The 17,158-nt window shown below is 47.2% G+C and overlaps 1 long non-coding RNA gene across 1 annotated transcript; it reads left to right on the top strand.

Moving 5' to 3' along the window:
* The first annotated feature begins 806 nt into the window (after positions 1-806).
* On the top strand, positions 807-12,741 carry LOC116981601. The gene is made up of 3 exons (XR_004414242.1): positions 807-971; positions 10,389-10,394; positions 12,728-12,741. It is a non-coding gene; the product is annotated as an uncharacterized LOC116981601 (long non-coding RNA).
* Positions 12,742-17,158: the final 4,417 nt, after the last annotated feature.

Here is a 17,158-nt window from a genome sequence, read left to right on the forward strand (position 1 = left end):
CTAGGACCCAGCGCAGTCAAACCCACGGGAGTGGGAATCTGCAGCGTGGAAACTCCAGGCCCGGTGCTCAGTCCAGGCTGCAGGTAAGGCGACGGCTGCGGGCTGCTGAACGACAGAGGACTGGCGAGGGTCGGTGGAATCGATGGTGGGAGTACGCGGGGAGTGGAGATGCATGGGTGGTCCTGGTGGGCGGATGGTCGGTGGGGCGGCGCGGTTCGGCCAGCCCGGTGAGGCAATGAGGTGAGTAGGGCGCGGTGCGGCGGCCATGTTCGGTGAGCCCCGGTCTGGGTGATGTTCGATGGGCCGGGTGCAGCGGCGATGTTGGGTGGGCCGGGTGCGACAGTGATATACGGCAGGTCCAGTGCAGCGGGAATGTTGGATGGGCCCGGTGCGGCGGTGAGGTTAGGCGGTCCCGGGGGGCGGCGAGGTTCGGCGATCACTTTATCTTGGCGATAGGCGGTGGAATCGGGGAGGGGGAGAGTTACCGGTGAGGCAGCGAAGCTCGGCGTCATCAGTAGGCAAGAGAAGGTCGGCGGCAGCGTCAAAGTAAACTTTATTGTCAATTCAAATAATGCAACAAGTAGTTACACAGAGGATTGAAATTGCGTTTCCCCATACTCCAAATGTGCAAGTAATATTTATAACACAGACAGACAATATACCAATAAAGATAGACAATGGACATATACATTATATAATATATTCACAGTGTGCCAGAGTGTAGTAAAATGTTGAGGTATGTTATTAAGGTGCAATAATAAAAGGTGCAATATAGAAAAGTGCAAATAGCATACTGCAGACATTGAGTTAAAATTAATTTGACAGTCAGTTGGTCTTTGTTTGTGTAATGTTCATGGAATTTTCTTGAGTGTGTTGAGTAGTCTGATGGCCTGAGGGAAAAAGCTGTTTTTGAATCTGGTGGTTTTGCTCCGCATGCTGCGGTAGCGCTTGCCGGATGGTAGGACGTGGAGGTCGGCGAAGGCGGCGTCTTGGTAAGTACTGGAGCTGATCCTCGTGGTCAAGATGGCGTCGCGGGACTCGGGCAGGTGGCGTGGGCCAGAGTTGTGGCCCGGAGCCTGTGGGCAGTCGAGTCGCAGGGTGTTGTTGGCAGGAGCGGCCTGGAGGCGGGCTAGTTTCAGGTATATTCATTCAGCTATTTCTCCTTGAATCCTATGGGAACCAACCTTCCAGAGCAGCCTACTATGCGGAACCTTGTCTCAGTCGCACGTACCTATCATGCCTTAAGCTCATCTGCCTTATCTGTCAGACCTCTTGCATTAAAATACGTGCAGTTTAAGCCAACCTTCCTTCATCGCTCTCTGCCTTTCTCCTGCCTATTCTGTCCTCAAACCTTTCTCTCACCTCTGTCCATACCAACTTCGCACCTGCGTCCGTCCTGTGTGGATCCCACCCCCCTGCCAATCTAGTTTAAACCCACTCATGTAGCATTAGCAAACCTGCTCTCCAGGATGTTGGTCCCCCTCCAGTTAAGGTGCAACCCGTCCCTTTTGAGATCCCAAAGGCTGATGGCTGGAGGGTGGCAAATGTTGTGCCTCTATTCAAGAAAGGCTGCAGGGAAAATTGTTGGGAACTATAGGCCAGTAAGCTTAACATCTGTAGTTGGAAAGTTACTAGAGAGTATTCTGAAGGATACATGCATTTGGATGGACAAATTAGGGATAGTCAGTATGGGTTTGTATGTGGGAGGTGGTGTCTCACAAATCTAATTGAGTTATTTGTAGGCGTGACCAAAGAGGTCGATGAGGGCAGAGCTGTAGATGTTGTATGCATAGACCTCAGTAAGGCATTCGACAAGGTTCCGCATGGTAGGCTGCTCTGGAAGGTTAGATCATGTGGGATACAAGAAGTGGTAGCTGAATGCAGGGCCGGCCTTAAGCCAATTGGACCGATTGTTCCAAATTGGGCCCCGCGCCTAAGGGGGGCCCCGCGCTAGAGTAATCCAAAGCTCCGCTCTAGGATCTTTGGAGTAATCTACTCTCAGCTCGGGTAGATTACCCCGGGTGGAGAGGGGTGGAGAGAGGGTGGAGGGGGAACAAAGGGGTAGACGGGGAGAGGGAATGGAGAAAGGGAGAGGGGGAGGTCCCACACGGTCCCAGGGCAGCGCATCCCGCCCGTCCAGTCACCGTGCTTCACGCACACAGCCCCAGCTCCACCCCTCTCTCTCCCCGGGGAGACACGGTGAACAATACAGGGAGGGCCAGACTGGGGGTTGGAGCAACGTTTACAAACCTCGACCTCAGCTCACACGCGTTCGCCCGGCATCCGCTCCTGCCACCGGTCCTCTCCCTCCCTTTTCCATTTCCCTCCCTCTCTTCCCTTCCTTCCCTCCCTCCCTCCCTTCCCTTCTTCCCTCCCTCCCTTCTCTCCTTCCTCTCTCTCCTTTCTCTTTTCCCTTATCTCCTCCCCTTCCTCCCTTCTTTCTCTCCTTCCTATCTCTCTTTTCCCTTCTCTCTTTCCCTCCCTCCCTTCTTTCTCTCCTTCCCTCCCTCCCTTCTTTCTCTCCTTCCCTCCCTCCCTTCTTTCTCTACTTCACACACACACACAGGGCTCTGGGTCCAGCAGCCGCTCTGTCCACACCGCATGGAGTTTTAACCCCGGCCCGGAGCCAGGAGCGGACCCGGGTGAGTGGGGGCGTCGGTGCCGCCTCCGGAGACGCGGGGATGAATCTCGAGCTAAGGCTCCGCTGCGATGCCCGATCCCCGGGTCACTGACCCTCACCTCCCCCAGATCCCCGGGTCACTGACCCTCACCTTCCCCAGACCCCGGCTGGACACAGAGCATCTGGGCCGGCCCGCATTCCCGGGGAGGGGGGGAGAGAGGGAAATGCTCCCCGGGCATCACCAAGTCTCCACTCACTCTGGGTGTTGTCACCGCTTCACTGACACACACTCTCACACACAACCTAACACACACCCTTACACACACACTGGCACACACACAAGGTTTAAAGGGATATGGACCAAATGCGGAAAAATGGGACTAGTTTAGATGGGGCACCTTGATCTGCACGGACAAGTTGGGATGAAGGGCCTGTTTCCATGCTGTTAAACCCCACGAGTCGACCCACGAGTGACCCCGAATTAAACTCGTGGCAATCACGTACGACTAACGTAGCGGGATCGTCGGAACTCGTGGACGCAACTCAGCGACTCGTGGCGCTAACGGCAGGTACCCGTGAAACTTGTTAACTCTTGAAAAATTCCAAACATGTTTTCCACGAGTCAAATTTACTGTTGAAGTTAAAAATTTAAACATTTAAACTCGTAAGAACTTGGTGGCCCGTGAGTTTACCTTAGTGACTCTTGAGTCTACCGTGTTAACTCGTGGGCACTCTGAACTCGGCAGCTGGACAGAGAACAGTAACCTGGGAGATTAGTTCCATCAAGTAACCCTTGCTTTCCGTCTCTCTCCATCCCCCCCCCCTCCCAGTTCACCCATTCCTTCTCTCCAGAGATGCTGCCAGTCCCTCCAAGTTACTCCAGCTTTTTGTGTCTATATCCATTTCAATATCTTACATTTAATTTTTATATCTTATTTTAAAACAACTAGACGGACTGTCTAGCTGGAGAGATAGAAAGGGAAGGTATGAGAATTTATTAGCGGATTAAGAGGAGCGAATGACTATGTTTTAGTATTACATGTTTGCTGGTAGTGGTGACGTTACCTGATCCTGGCTGCCAATGTTTCATGCAGCGCCAGTGCCGTTCGGTTACAATCCCTTCATGTTACCCATTCCTTCTCTCCAGAGAAGTTGCCTGACCGCTTTAGTTACTCCAGCGTTAAAGTTTTGCGGGTCTGGGGCAGATTGCAGCGATAGGGAAGGGGTGGGAATTTCAAGAAGGGTAGCGTGTAGCGGTTGCTTATTAGTTAGCAGGCATCGAGTGGAGAGAGAGAACGGGTCGGCAGCAGAACGCTCTCGGATACCAGCCACTGCAGTCTCTGCCCTGCTAAACTCCAGCTCATCCGAGACACTGCAAATCTCAAACATGCAAATCAACAAATGAAGCACAAATAAGTATTTCCAGTATATACTCTCATTTAGCTGAGAAGTGGAGCGCAGGCCTAAATTCAGGCAATAAAGGAGACAATGCAAAGTACTTATTGGCAAGTTTTGACATCTACCATCAGATAAGCTGATGCATGATAACCACTTTTTAAAGAAAAGAATGAAATTACTTACACTAAAATGAAAAAATAAATCCACACTTAAATAAATCCACACATAAAACAGTCATTTTAACCATGTGATGATTTTTCAACACATCGGTAGACGTTGTTGGCTCAAGAGTTTGGAACATCACAGAAATGACAAGTAAATGGCAGACTCCGTGGGAACTCGGTTAACTCTTGATCATAAACTTGGAATCTCGTACACAACCACGAGATTTTCACTCGGGGTCACTCGTGGGTCAACTCGCACCGTGAGACAGGGCTTTTAGACTATGACACACTGTAGAAAGAGTGCAAATGCTCTGGACAGGATCCAGTGGCGATTTATGAACATATTGGCAGGGCTGGAATTTCTTTTTCACTTTGACGAAAGATTTGATAACTGGGATTGTATTCTCTGCAGCAACGGAGGTGAAGAAAATACTTAGTTGAGGTTAATATTATGAGAATAGGACCTGTTTCACTTAACAAAGAGTGTAGGAAGGAACTGCAGATGGTGGTTTAAACTGAAGATAGACACAAAAAGCTGGAATAACTCAGCAGGACAGGCAGCATCTCTGGAGAGAAAGAATAGGTGATGTTTCGGGTCGAGACCTTCAGACTGAAGAGGTTGAAAACCAGCCATAAAACACAATGACTGGAGATGTGTTATCCAACTAAGGGCAGAAATCAGAATCATGTGTTAATCTTTATTGACGTGACGCCATAATAAATATATTACAGAAAAAATAATTTAATGGGGTGGCAGCGGTAGAGTTGCTGCCTTACAGCACCACAGGCCCAGATGTGATTCTGACTACGGGTGCTGTCTGTACAGTATTTGTACATTCTCCTTATGACCACATGGGTTTTCTCTGGATATTCCGGTTTCTCCCACATCTGAAAGAAGTGCAGGTTTGTAGGTTAATTGGCTTCTGTAAATTGTCCCCGGCGTGTAGGATACAACTGGTGTATGGTAGATTGCTGGTCGGTGTGGACTTGGTGGGACGAAGGGCCTGTTTCCATATATATGTTTTACATATATATCTTAATTTCATTGAACGTTGTGTTTCTATAATCAAAGGGTAAGGTTGATGGATTTATTTGTGCAGAACAGTGATGGAAGTCTGACTCCTCTTGCCTTGTTTCTAGGTTTTTGTTTCGCTATATATATACATAACAGCATGAATTATAATCTGATTTCCATACATGAATATACTAAGGTCATTCATGGGCTGCACCTGTTGATCAGAGCCTGGCTCCCCCCCCCCCCCCCCCCCCCCCCGGTCGATACGCCTCCTCGCAATTTCTCACTCTCAACTCTCACCCAATGTTGGCAGCCCTGCACACATAACGCACAGACAACTAACACACACACACGCACGCACGCACATGCACACGCACAAGCACACACACACACACGCACATGCACACGCACATACACACACAGCTGTTAGGATGGGGTAGAAGCCCAAAGGGTAGGATGGGGCTGAAGCCCAACATTTAATGCCTGGACTGTTTTTTTGCCAATAGTTATTGCTTTTCCAGGATCTAGTAAAAAAAAAAAATTCATTTCACAATCACTAAAACAAGTGGTATTGTAACTATGTACTTTTCAGAGGTGATCTACACATTTTGTTTGTTACTTGTAGGCTTACATGTATGCAATTTTATATTAAAATGTAGCATAGATCTGTTTGGTCCATTAACTAGCAGGCACTTTTTAAGAGCACATTTTGATTTCCATTCTACCATAGAGATATAAAGTCTATAATAGACTTTAATTATATTTCTATGATTCTGCAGACCTTGGCTGGGAACCTGGGGCTCACCAAAATTGTTCCCAATTGGGCCCCGCACCTCCTAAGGCCGGCCCTGGCTGAATGGTAGGGCGCTGGGGAGTGTTGTAGAGCAGAGGGATCTAGGAGTGCAGGTGCATGGTTTATTGAAGATGGAGGTAGATGCGGTAGTCAAAAAGGCTTTTGGCACATTGGCCTTCATCAGTCAGATAATTGAGTATAGAGGTTGGGAGGTCATGTTGCAGTTGTATAAGACTTTGGTGACATGTTAGAGTATTGTGTTTGATTCTGGGTACGATGTTATAAGAAAGATGTTGTCAAGCTGGAAAGGGTACAGAGAAGATTTACAAGGATGTTGCCAGGACTAGAGGGTCTGAGCTATAGGGAGAGGTTGAGTAGGCTGGAACTATTCTTTGGAGCACAGGAGGATGAGGGGTGATCTTGTAGAGGTGTATAAGATCATGAGATGAATAGATTGGGTAGACGCACAGGGTCTCTTGCCCAGAGTAAGAGGACCACAGGGCATAGGTTCAAGGTGAAGGGAAAAAAGATTTAATAGGAATCTGAGGGGAAACCTTTTCACACAATGGGTAATGGGTGTATGGAACAAGCTGCCAGAGGAGGTAGTTGAGGCAGGTACTATCCCAACATTTAAGAAACAGTTAGATAGGATAGGTCAGGATTGGAGGGATATGGACCAAATGCAGGCAGGTGGGGCTACTGTAGCTGGGACATGTTGGCCGGTGTGGGCAAGTTGGGCCGAAGGGCCTGTTTCCACGCTGTATCACTCTATGACTCTTGACTGTCTGTGCTCAATTTAGTCACACTAGAAAATCGTGCCGTTGATTTGATTGGGCCTTTTTGTCCTTAGAATGTGGCCTTTTTTCCTTTTAATGTGGCATTATTTACACTGAAAATATATTTTCCCATTATTTAATGCAGACGATGCCATGATGGGGGGAAACCAATCTTTACTAAAGATGGAAATATCTTTCAAGCAAAGTACTTAAAGCATGTGTAGCAATTACTCCTGCTACATATACCATTATTTTAAATAATTGCAGCATCAAAATGCTTTGAATTGTGGTGGAAGCAGACTAGTGCCTTGGCACAGACAAAGGTTACAGGATGCATCACTGCCTGCCAACATGAATGTGTTTACTTTCTGGTAAGAAAATCTACATTTTCCATGTTAGATCAAGAATGAAGAACAACACAATATATTCGACAAAGCCAATAAACCTGTTGCTGCTTACGCTACGAATATAGACACAAAATGCCAGAATAACTCAGCGGGACAGGCAGCATCTCTGAAGAGAAAGATTGTGTAACGTTTCAGGTCGAGACCCTTCTTCAAACAGAGAGTCAAGGGAAAGGGGAATGAGAGATATAGACGGCAATATAGAGAGATATAGAACAAAGAAATGAAAGATATGCAAAACAAAACAATGATCTCAACACAAAACATCACCATTCCTTTTCTCCAAGATGCTGCCTGGCCCACTGAGTTAAAGCCCTGTCCCACGGTGCGAGTTCATTCCAAGAGCTCTCCCGAGTTTAAAAGAAATCAAACTCGTGGTATGCACGGAGAATGAACGTAGCGGGTACCTCGGAGCTCGGGGACCTCCTAGTGCTAACGGCATTTACTCGGGAAGACTCGCTAACAGCAGGTAAGCTCGGGAAGACTCGTGAAGATTTTTCAACATGTTGAAAAATATCCACGAGAGCCCCGAGTACTGACGAGTGGCAATTACCGTAAATCTCCAAGTTCGAGTTAGGGCAAACTCGGGAGAGCTCTTGGAATGAACTCGTACCGTGGGACAGGGCTATTACTCCTGCATTTTGTGTTTATCTTCATACGCTGTGTTATATTTGCTTGTCTGCTGTTTAACAATTGACTATGAAGGGTGATCTTGCTGGAAACTTTAAACTCATTAAGGCAATGGATGTTTGTTTCAACACCTGAGACAGAAATTCCAATGCAAAAACCGGGTAAAGAAGAGAAGATGCAACTGACCATTCCGCTATGAGTAGCTTAACTTGGGAATCAGAAGGCTTCCTGGAATATGCGGGCTTCTATTCTATATCTGTCGCAGTGAGAGTACCAGCCACATACAACAATGAAGAAAGCACAGAATATGAAAACCTCTCATTGTAATTCCTGCGGCAAGGGTAGACCGGAACTCGGGATTAGTTTGTGACCCAAGCAACAATCTTGATTTACTGTCAAAATATCCACATGGATCTGTTACCCAGTTATGTAGGAGAGGGCAGAGATGCCTCAGATCAACAGAGACATGGGGCTCAGCCATTACAGAGATCAAGCAGGCTTCACCAGCATGGTGTGGCATGGTGGCACAGCGGTAGAGTTGCCATCTTACAGCATTTGCAGCGCCGGAGACCCGGGTTCGATCCTGACTACGGGTGCTGTCTGTATGGAGTTGGTTCGTTCTCCCTGTGACCGCATGGGTTTTCTCCGAGATCTTTGGTTTCCTCCCACACTCCAAAGACATACAGGTTTGTAGGTTAATTGGCTTGGTGTAAGTGTAAATTGTTCCTAGTGTGTGTAGGGTATTGTTAAGAGGCTGTCCCTCTGCAGCGACCTAATTCGCAAGTTTAGAAGAGTTTAGGTGAGTTTAAAAAAATGTCATGTTGAAGACTTTTTTTTTTTTGGCTTTGGTGTTCTTTCTTGGCCATTGCTTCAATATGGGTGGTCCAGGAGAAGTTGTTCATGATATTGGCTCCTGGGAATTTGAAGTTTTCAACCAATTCTACTTTTTTTTTTTTTTTTTTTTTTTTTTTTTTCTCTTTTCTTTAAACCTTTTTCTATGGTTTGCAATGGAACTTATTATTATTTAAATTATGTAAAGCGCTTTGGGGTCAATGCAAATTGGCTTAAAATGCGCTATATAAATAAAGTTTACTTACTTACTTACTTACTTCCTTTGACTATGTAGAAGACCACCTTTGACCTCCTTCGACAATGTTGAAGACTAGCTTCGACTAGCTTTGGGAAAATTGGACACCGAATAGTGGAGAGTGAAGATGACCTCCTTCAATCTCCTTCGACCTCCCTTCGACTATGTTGAAGACTATCTATCACTAGCTTCAACTACCTTCGATTACCTGCGAATAACATGCCGACCTCCTACGATCTACTTCGACTAAACCAACGAGTAAAAAAACTATCGTTTTTTTCCATGGCAACCTTTTTTTACTCGCAGACAAATTTCAGCACGTTAAAAAATACTCCTCGATCAAACTGAGGCCTCGAGTATGCAGGGACTTCTCTTGAGCATGAAGGAGAATTACATAGAATGGCAGTGCTGGCTCGAGGGGCCGAATGGCCTACTCCTGCACCTATTTTTCAAAGTTTCTATATTTCTACCAGACAGTTTGAGTTGAGTTTGAGTTGAGTTTATTGCCACATGTACCGAGGTACAGTGAAAAGCTTTTGATGATTGTTAACCAGTCAACGGACAGACAATACATGATTACAATCGAGTTGTCCACAGTAAATAGATACCTGATGAAGGGAATAATGAGAATAAAGTTCAGTGCAAGATAAAGCCAGTAAATTCCGATCAAAGATAATCCGAGGATCTCTAATGAGGTAGATAGTAGTTCAGGACTGCAGTCTGGATATGGTAGGATGGTTCAGTTGCCTGATAACAGCTGGGAAGAAACTGTCCCTGAACCTGGAGGTGTGCGTTTTCACACTGCTATACCTTTTGCCTGATGGGAGAGGGGAGAAGAAGGAGTGGCCAGGGTGAGACTCATCCTTGATTATTCTGCTGGCCTTTCCCAGGCAGCGTGAGTTATAAATGGATTCAATGGAAGGGAGGTTGGTTTGTGTGATGGTCTGGGCTGCGTCCACAATTCGCTGCAACTTCTTGCGGTCTTGGATGGAGCTGTTCCCAAACCAAGCTGTGATGCATCCTGATAAAATGCTTTTTATGGCGCATGTGCAGAAGTTGGTGAGAGTTGTTGGGGATTTGGCAAACTTCCTAATCCTTCTAAAGAAATAGAGGCGTTGGTGTTCTTTCTTGGCCATTGCTTCAATATGGGTGGTCCAGGAGAAGTTGTTCATAATATTGGCTCCTGGGAATTTGAAGTTTTCAACCAATTCTACTTCAGCGCCGTCAATACAAACTGGGGCATGTGTACCGCTTCACTTCCTGAAGTCGATCACCATCTCCTTTGTCTTGCTGACATTGAGATAAAGGTTGTTGTCTCCACACCAATGCATACTTCAGTCTCCACCATAACCTCTGGTCCCACACCATCCCTCTCCCTTGGAACTGGCTGAGTCTGAACACGACCATTTACATGCTTTGGGGTCTGAAGATAGTTCTCAACCCAAAACATCACCTATTCCTTTTCTGCAGAGATGCTGTCTGTCCTGCTGAGTTTCTCCAGCATTTTGTGTCTATCTTCGGTTTAAGCCAGCATCTGCAGTTCCTTCCTGCACCTCCACCGACACCTCTGTCAAGCTTCTCAAGTTTGCGGACGACACAACCCTGATTGGACTGATCCAGGATGGGGAGGAATCTGCCTACAGACAGGAAGTGACACAGTTGGTGCCCTGGTGCCATCGCAACAACCTGGAGCTCAATGTTCTTAAGACAGTGGAATTGATTGTAGACTTTAGGAGAGCTTCCCCTCCCCTCACCCCACTCACCATCAACAACACCACAGTCACATCTGTGGAGTCTTCTAACTTCCTGGGAACCATCGTCTCCAAGGACCTTAAATGAAGGGCCACCATCGACTCCACAGTCAAAAAGGCACAACAGAGGATGTACTTCCTGCGGCAGCTGAGGAAGCACAATCTGCCACAGGCAATGATGGTCTAATTTTATACGGCCATCGTAGAGTATATCTTCACCTTCTCCATCATTGTCTGGTTTGGCTCAGCCACCAAGCACGACATCCGGAGGCTGCAGCGAATCGTCGGATCAGCTGTGGGGGGGGTAGATTAGTGTGAAGAAGGATACATACCCCAAACATCACATGGTATTCTCCAGAGATGCTGCCTGACCAGCTGAGTTAATGACCAGTTACTGACTTTGTGTCCTGGGTCTTCTGTCATGCCTCTTCCATCAGGTGGTTCATGTAAAACTCTTGTTTGTTTCCTCATTCACATCATCCAGTTAACCAGTCACCTCAAGGCTTGTTTCAGCAAAGCCTCCATTTATGAAAATATTCCAACTGATTTGAATACTTGGCAAATTGAAGGAACAGGAACTCATATTTCACTTGGGCAGCTTACAACACAGCGATATGAATATTGATTTCTATAACTTCAAGTAACCCTCTCTCTCCATCCCTCCCACACCCAAATCGTTGTCCAAGCTTCAAAGTCATCCTATGTAGTCTCATTATCTGTAACGCGTTTTCACCTAGCCCTCAGCTAACAACGGCCTTTTTCCTTGATCATTAATACTTTATTGCATATTTTTCATTCGTTCAGTTTTTTTTTAGTTTAGAGAAACTGTGTGGAAATTCAGAAACTCTGTGGAAACACCCCTTCTGCCCACCAAGTCCGCACCGACCAGCGATCCCTACACATTAACACTATCCTACACACGCTAGGGACTATTTTACACTTATACTAAGCCAACTGACCTACAAACCTGTACGTCTTTGGCGTGTGGAAGGAAACTAAAAAGCTCAGAGAAAGCCCTTCCGATCACAGGGAGAATGTTCAAACTCCGTAGAGACAGTCGGGATTGAACCCGGGTCTCGGGCGCTGCGCGCTGTAAGGCAGTAACTCTATTGGTGCACCATCGTGTCGCCCTATTTGTTCTATATATCACCATCTATATCTCTCATTTCCCTTTCCCCTGACTCTCAGTCTGAAGTAGGGTCTCGACCCAAAGCATAACCTATTCCTTCTCTCCAGAGATGCTGCCTGTCCCGCTGAGTTACTCCAGCTTTTTGTGTCTCTCTTCGGTGTAAACCAGCATCTGCTGTTCCTTCCTGCACTCTCTGTGGTCACTCGTTTCCATCCTTACACACCCCTGGTATCAGTGGCTCCACCACTGAGTGCAGCAGATGCTCTGGATTTCCCACCACCAGTATCTCTGCACCACTGTCCTCTAATCGGACATTTCCTAATACCCATCTCTTTGACCGAGTCTTTGGACATCTCAGTCCATGGCACGGTGTGAAGTGTTGATTGCCAGTGAAGTGTCTTCAGGCAATGTGCCACATAGTCAGCTGTGCTTTACACTTACGTGTCCTTGGCACGCAAATTATGCAACCTCGTCGTCACGTTGAGGCGCACGGGCATCGTGTGGCCACGCGGGACCGGTCCCACTGAGAAGCGCGGAGGGGTATGTAGTTGTGCGCGACATGGGGCGGGGCTCCGAAATTTTGTAGCGAAACGAAATCTTTGCGTGCCACCGGCCTGTCGCGTAACTGACGGCCAAAGTGGGACAGGCCCAAGACCCTGGCGCGACGCAACATCTCACCTCCAACAGCAGCAGAAGCAGGCAAACGATCGCCGAACTCGGCCTGGGCTCACGGCCGTTGCAGTCCGGATCCGTCCGGATTTGTCGATCTGCAGAGACTTTCTTTGTTCAAAGATTCCTCTAATTAGTGAGGATTTGTCCGTGTATCTGGAAAGTCGTAGGAGCGCCCTGTGGTTGGCGGAAGGCCAAGTTACACTTGTACAAGTCGGAGCTGAGTCTGGAGCGGTGTTTGTGGTCCATAACATCGGAAAGCTCCCTCCTACACCGACTTGCCCGGTCCAGGTGTGCTGGGTAAGAACGGCAACGGTGCCTTGGATTTTGTTGAAGCCGGGGAGGCGACGGAGACCTGGGAAAGAAGCCTCCGGAAGCTCCATTTTTTAACGACGGGAAGGGTTGGCACGGACACTTCCTATCTTATCAGGAGGAGACTGCTTCTGTTGCTTGCCAAGAAAGACTTCACAGGACTATTTAACTGCTGGAAAAGAGTGGAGGTGCAGCAACAGCAGAAAGACTGCCTGGATTATAAAGTACTGATACTTTCTGTGTTGTGCCACGCCCTAAAGATGGCGGCCCCTCAGAGTTATGCAGCTGTCGAACGGTCGGCAGTCTCGGAGACTGAGGGTCACGAGTTGATGGGGCGCACATATGGTATAAAAATGTACATGCAGAGCAACCTGCCCTTCAAGGCCTTTCTAGATGCGCTGGGTGAGACTGTTGGCAAGAAAGCCATAGTCTCGGGCGCGGTGGTCTGTGGGAAGGTTGTTGTTCTATTAAAGACTGAACATGCGGTGGCTCTGGCTCTGGAAAGGGGGGTAACAGCAGGCGGGAATTTCACGGCGGTGGACCCATGGGACCCGTTTTGCCGGTCATTCTGTCCAACGTTCCCACTTTTGTTCCGGATGCGCTCTTGATCCCACATGTAAGGAAGCTGGGGGAGGTGCGGTCAGGGCTCACCAAACTATTGTACAGGTTTGACGATCCTGAGATGCAACATATATATACGTTCAAGCGTCGCGTGTATATACAGTTGGCACAGGGGACGGACACGGACACGGAGGGGAGTTTTGAGGTGGAGGTTGAGATGATTTCTCCTATCGCGTGTTCTGGAACGCGGGCCAAGTACATCGTCACACTTGCAAAAAGGTGGGGCATTTTCGCAGTTCCACCATGATGGCCCGGGAAAGCACTACTGGCCCATCTGGGGCTGCTGGTTTTACCATGGTGGCCCGTGAAGGCTTTACTCCCCTACCCCCAACCCCTATCCCCCCACCACTATCCCCCCACCACCCCCATGTCCCGTACCATGAAGGGTGATCTTGCTGGAAACTTTAAACTCATTAAGGCAATGGATGTTTGTTTCAACACCTGAGACAGAAATTCCAATGCAAAAACCGGGTAAAGAAGAGAAGATGCAACTGACCATTCCGCTATGAGTAGCTTAACTTGGGAATCAGAAGGCTTCCTGGAATATGTGGGCTTCTATTCTATATCTGTCACAGTGAGAGTACCAGCCACATACAACAATGAAGAAAGCACAGAATATGAAAACCTCTCATTGTAATTCCTGCTGCAAGGGTAGACCGGAACTCGGGATTAGTTTGTGACCCAAGCAGCAATCTTGATTTACTGTCAAAATATCCACATGGATCTGTTACCCAGTTATGTAGGAGAGGGCAGAGATGCCTCAGATCAACAGAGACATGGGGCTCAGCCATTACAGAGATCAAGCAGGCTTCACCAGCATGGTGTGGCACGGTGGCGCAGCGGTAGAGTTGCCGTCTTACAGCGCTTGCAGCGCCGGAGACCCGGGTTCGATCCTGACTACGGGTGCTATCTGTATGGAGTTTGTTCGTTCTCCCTGTGACCGCATGGGTTTTCTCCGAGATCTTTGGTTTCCTCCCACACTCCAAAGACATACAGGTTTGTAGGTTAATTGGCTTGGTGTAAGTGTAAATTGTTCCTAGTGTGTGTAGGGTATTGTTAAGAGGCTGTCCCTCTGCGGCGACCAAATTTGCGAGTTTAGAAGAGTTTAGGTGAGTTTAAAAAAATGTCATGTTGAAGACTTCCTTTGACTATGTAGGAGACCACCTTTGACCTCCTTCGACTATGTTGAAGACTAACTTCGACTAGCTTCGGGAAAATTGGACACCGAATAGTGGAGAGTGAAGATGACCTCCTTCAATCTCCTTCGACCTCCCTTCGACTATGTTGAAGACTATCTACCACTACCTTCAACTACCTTCGATTACCTGCGAATAACATGCCGACCTCCTACGATCTACTTCGACTAAACCAACGAGTAAAAAAACTATCGTTTTTTTTCCATGGCAACCTTTTTTTACTCGCAGACAAATTTCAGCACATTAAAAAATACTCCTCGACCAAACTGAGGCCTTGAGTATGCAGGGACTTCTCTTGAGCATGAAGGAGAATTACATAGAATGACAGTGTTGGCTCAAGGGGCCGAATTGCCTACTCCTGCACCTATTTTTCGAAGTTTCTATATTTCTACCAGACAGTTTGAGTTGAGTTTATTGCCACATGTACCGAGGTACAGTGAAAAGCTTTTGATGATTGTTAACCAGTCAACGGACAGACAATACATGATTACAATCGAGTCATCCACAGTAAATAGATACCTGATGAAGGGAATAATGGGAATAAAGTTCAGTGCAAGATAAAGCCAGTAAATTCCGATCAAAGATAATCCGAGGATCTCTAATGAGGTAGATAGTAGTTCAGGACTGCAGTCTGGTTATGGTAGGATGGTTCAGTTGCCTGATAACAGCTGGGATGAAACTGGAGGTGTGCGTTTTCACACTGCTATACCTTTTGCCTGATGGGAGAGGGGAGAAGAAGGAGTGGCCAGGGTGAGACTCATCCTTGATTATTCTGCTGGCCTTTCCCAGGCAGCGTGAGTTATAAATGGATTCAATGGAAGGGAGGTTGGTTTGTGTGATGGTCTGGGCTGCGTCCACAATTCGCTGCAACTTCTTGCGGTCTTGGATGGAGCTGTTCCCAAACCAAGCTGTGATGCATCCTGATAAAATGCTTTTTATGGCGCATGTGCAGAAGTTGGTGAGAGTTGTTGGGGATTTGGCAAACTTCCTAATCCTTCTAAAGAAATAGAGGCGTTGGTGTTCTTTCTTGGCCATTGCTTCAATATGGGTGGTCCAGGAGAAGTTATTCATGATATTGGCTCCTGGGAATTTGAAGTTTTCAACCAATTCTACTTTGGCGCCGTCAATGCAAACTGGGGCATGTGTACCGCTTCACTTCCTGACGTTGATCACCGTCTCCTTTGTCTTGCTGACATTGAGATAAAGGTTGTTGTCTCCACACCAATGCATACTTTAGTCTCTACCATATACTCTGATCCCACACCATCCCTCTCCCTTGGAACTGGCTGAGTCTGAACACGACCATTTACATGCTTTGGGGTCTGAAGATAGTTCTCAACCCAAAACGTCACCTATTCCTTTTCTGCAGAGATGCTGTCTGTCCCGCTGAGTTTCCCCAGCATTTTGTGTCTATCTTCGGTTTAAGCCAGCATCTGCAGTTCCTTCCTGCACCTCCACCGACACCTCTGTCAAGCTTCTCAAGTTTGCGGACAACACAACCCTGATTGGACTGATCCAGGATGGGGAGGAATCTGCCTACAGACAGGAAGTGACACAGCTGGTGCCATCGCAACAACCTGGAGCTCAATGCTCTTAAAACAGTGGAACTGATTGTAGACTTTAGGAGAGCTTCCCCTCCCCTCCCCCCACTCACCATCAACAACACCACAGTCACATCTGTGGAGTCTTTTAAGTTCCTGGGAACCATCATCTTAAATGGGGGGCTACCATCGACTCCACAGTCAAAAAGGCACAACAGAGGATGTGCTTCCTGCATCAGCTGAGGAAGCACAATCTGCTATAAGCAACGATGGTCCAATTCTATACGGCCATCGTAGAGTCCATCGTCACCTTCTCCATCATGGTCTCGTTTAGTTCAGCCACCAAACACGGTATCCGGAGGCTGCAGCGAATGGTCCGATCAGCAGAGAAGGTTATTGGCTGCAACCTTCTCTCCTTTGAGGAACTGTACACTGCAAGGGCCAGGAAGTGAGTGGGTAAGATCATCTCTGACCCCTCTCACCCTGGCCACAAACTCTTTGTATCACTTCCCTCTGCAAGGCGACTCCGGACTGTCAAAGCTGCCACAGCCAGACATAAAAACAGCTTTTTCCCACAAGTAGTAGCTCTACTCAATAACAAAGTCTGTAGCGTCCTTTTGCTTTTGTCCTGGTATTTTAGTTAATTCACATGTTGAATCGATAATGTTTTATTATTAATGTTTAATGTTTTATATGTCATTCCTAACTGTCACTGTATGTCATGTTGTCACTTGCGGGCGGAGCACCAAGGCAAATTCCTTGTATGTGAATACTTGGCCAATAAACGTATTCACTTATTCTTATTCTTCTTTATAAGCTTTTACAGGCTTGATCTCCGCTTTGAATCTAAATTGAGTTTAAAAGCGAACAATGGCAGCATCACTAAAACCACTTTGAAGAAGGGTCTTGACCCGAAACGTTGCCTATTTCCTTCGTTCAATTGATATTGCCTCACCTGCTGAGTTTCTCCAGCATTTTTGTCTACCTTCGATTTTCCAGCATCTGCAGCATTTTCCAACATCCTTCTTAAACTAAAACCACTTCCATTTCTA

This window comes from Amblyraja radiata, chromosome 15 (genome assembly GCF_010909765.2).
Source record: "Amblyraja radiata isolate CabotCenter1 chromosome 15, sAmbRad1.1.pri, whole genome shotgun sequence".
NCBI classification, from domain to species: domain Eukaryota; kingdom Metazoa; phylum Chordata; class Chondrichthyes; order Rajiformes; family Rajidae; genus Amblyraja; species Amblyraja radiata.